The sequence below is a fragment of the Dipodomys merriami genome, unplaced genomic scaffold (genome assembly GCF_024711535.1).
Source record: "Dipodomys merriami isolate MVZ:Mamm:240054 unplaced genomic scaffold, mDipMer1.0.p SCAF_413, whole genome shotgun sequence".
NCBI classification, from domain to species: domain Eukaryota; kingdom Metazoa; phylum Chordata; class Mammalia; order Rodentia; family Heteromyidae; genus Dipodomys; species Dipodomys merriami.
This window is the reverse complement of record NW_027205749.1, coordinates 410,821-414,183: the sequence shown is the minus strand read 5'-3', so window position 1 is coordinate 414,183 and position 3,363 is coordinate 410,821. Positions and strand designations below refer to the sequence as shown.

The 3,363-nt window shown below is 35.8% G+C and overlaps 1 non-coding gene across 1 annotated transcript; it reads left to right on the top strand.

Annotated features, from left to right (window-relative positions):
• The first annotated feature begins 778 nt into the window (after positions 1–778).
• On the top strand, positions 779–883 carry LOC138807174 (U6 spliceosomal RNA). Its single transcript, XR_011366074.1, has one exon. It is a non-coding gene; the product is annotated as a U6 spliceosomal RNA (small nuclear RNA).
• The last annotated feature ends 2,480 nt before the right edge of the window (positions 884–3,363 follow it).

Here is a 3,363-nt window from a genome sequence, read left to right as displayed (position 1 = left end):
TGTACAGAGGAGTTACAATTACATGGGCAGGATAATGTGTACATTTCTTACCAAGCATTGCAGCCTCCTCCTTTGTTTACCCTTCACATCCCTTCCCAGCCCCCCCCCTCTCCCCCAATCCCAATCCTTCTCCTTCCCCCCCTTCCCCTCCCCCCCCCGCACCTACGTTGTAAAGCTCATTTTGGACATGACAACTTGTACTTCTCATTGTTGCCACAGGTCCACCTGTATCCTTAAACAACTGGTTTTTCCCCATCTCCTCCACAAGTTATACTGAAATCAAATATAGTGAAAGCAGGGGGAAGGACATACAAAGCAACAAAGAGATAATCTTATAAATGCGTTAGAAACACATGCATGAAAGAAAAAAACATTAAAATACACATCTAAGTGTTCATTTTCCTGACATCACATTATCTGACCTTTTCCGCTTGACTCATACATATACTAGATATTACAAATAAGGGAAACCATGGGACCTATGTTTCTTTGGGCCTGGCTTACTTCACTTAATATAATTTTTTCCAAGTTTTTCCATTTCCTAACTAATGGGGCAATGTCCTACACATTTCTTGAACAACAAATATCTGGAATTATTTTGTTTTGACATGTCAGTCTTGATTTTATTCTTAAAAGTGTGCTTATGTAAGAAATATATGGTTCTAAAATTACACAACAATTCTTTTGAACTTACTAGTTTTGAACTTACTAGTTTAATAAAAACTTACTAGTTTAATAAAATCAATAAAAGTATACTTTATATATAAAAAAAGTTCTTTGCTCAATTCAGCATCACATACCTAATATTGGAATGATACAGAGAAGATTAGCATAGCCCCTGTGCAAGGATGACATGCAAATTCGTGGAATATTCCATATTTTTACAAAAACAGATGCTGGAAGGGATGTGGCCCCCAGGGAACAGCACTGCATTCTTGGTGGGAGTGTAAACTTGTTCAATTACTTTGGAAAGCATTATGGAGGTTCCTCAAAAGACTCTACATAAAGCTCCCCTATGACACAGCAATCCCACTTTTGGGGATTTACCCAAATGATCACATACAAGACCATACTAAAACCAGCAGGACAACTATGTTTATTGCAGCATTATTTACCATAGCTAAGATATGGAACTAACCCAGATGCCCCCATTAGATGAATGGATCAAGAAAATGTGGTATATATACACAATGGAATTCTATGCCTCTATCAGAAAAAATGACATCTCCAAATTTGTTAGGAAATAGAAAGACTTGGAAAAAAAATTATTGAGTGAAGTAAGCCAACTCCAAAAAAACATAAGTCCCATGGTTTCCCTTATTTTCAATAACGAATATATATCTGGGATAAGCAGAAAAGCTCAAACGATATGTGCATAATACCAGACAAGATGATGTTAAGGGAATTGAACCCCAAGATAGGGACACAAGTGGTTTTATGTTTCTTGCTATTGTTTCTAACTTACTTATAATGTACGATGTCATTTATTTTTGTTTCTTTGTATGTTCCTCCCCCACACTATAACCCCTGTTTTCTCTGTATTTGAAGTTGGTGCACTACATCTTGTAGGAAATTTGGGGAGAGGAAGCGAAAAATGCTCAAAAAGGGATGCAGTTTAACCAATTGTAACCATGAGATGCACAAGACACTATGTTGAAAAATGAACTTTACAATTTAGGCAGGGGGATAGAAAATGGGGAGGGGAGTGTATTTGTGGAGGTGGGAGGGAAAGGATAGTAGGGGAAATATAAAGGAGGAGGTAACAATGCTTGTTAGAAAATGTACTAATTTCCTTCCTCATGTAAATGTGACCCCTCTGCACAGCATTATTACAATAAAAAACATATAAAAATGTTCTGAGATGGAAGAGTTCATTTCCTCTATTTTACCCATATATTATCGTTAACAAAGAAATTAATGCAGAACACTGATATGAAGGTAATTTGAATGTGTGTGTGTGTGTGTGTGTGTGTGTGTGTGTGTGTGTGTGTGTGTGTGTGTGTGTGTGTGTGTGTGTGTGTGTGTGTGTGATCTCGGCAGTGCACCAGCAAACATACGTGAGCATGCAAACGCACCCAATGCATGTGTGTTGGAGTGCTCAGAGTTAAAATCAGGGCTTCAAGGTCTTGCAAGGCCTTTCCTATCTAGCTTGTTGAGCTACTATATGAGCTACATCTCCATTCCTGGCTTTTTGCTAGTTCATTAAAAATTTTGAAAAATAATTTCATGAAGTTGTTCTTTTTGTTTTTGTTTTTGTTTTTGTTTTTTGGACCTTATTGGCTCCGGAATGTTATCCACAGATCTCAGGCTCCTGAGTAGATATCCAGATTAGATAGGATTACAGGTGTGACCAACCAACACAAGGCTTTCAGAATAATTTTTAAAATAGAAGAAAATTTACTTCGTGGGGCCTGTTTTATTATCTCCTACTTTTAAAGCATTTTAGAGTGATTATATGTGAATTTATTTCGTTTTTGGATTCTTAAAAGACAGTAAGTGATGATATTTAAAGGTTTTATTACTTTTTAAAAAGGAAACTGGAACTGTGGGACAGAAAAAATTTGGCTCTCTTTGGACCTCAATTTATAAGCTCTGCTCTGTGCATGATAACCCAATATCACAAACATAGTCTGTGTTGAAGACAAAATGTGATAGAAAACAATCACCATAATAACATAGCAAGTATTGCTATGCTATTATTTCTTGGTCAATATGAATATTGAATTGAGAGTGTAAGAGAATGGAGAGATTTTACCCACCTTTTTGATATTTCTGAACGACTTTTGGAAACTTTGACTCATTTCCTTCCTTACTGTGTGTGTCTGTGGGACATGCACTTACTGTCTTTAATTACAATTTTTCTCAACAGTAAAATGGCAATAACATTAGCATTATAGCAAATGTTATCTTAAGAATTAAGAGAAATAAAACTTATGAAACACTTAACATATACTTCTATGAATGAACTTTTAGTTTAGCTATGTCTTTTTAAAATACTAAACAGAATGTGATGAGTAGTGCAGAAACCATTACATGTAATGAGCAACCAGAAGTAATATCTATTGACCATACTCTGCTTCCAAGGAAGCCAGGTAGATAACTTCTCATGCTGTAAATCAAACTGGTTATCTCATGCCTTGATCGTGTAAAAATATCAGGGACAGAACGATGAAGGAATGTTGTAGACTGAGGTGAAATACATATGAAAATGTGCAAAACTGAAAAAACATAAAAGTATCAGAGCAGTATATTGTGTTTACATCATTGAAGTTACAAAGATAAGGAAGACATAGAAAATGAATTCTCTTTTTGATGTGCTATCATAGGTCCTTAGAAGGATGAACACTTTCCTCATTCTTGTAG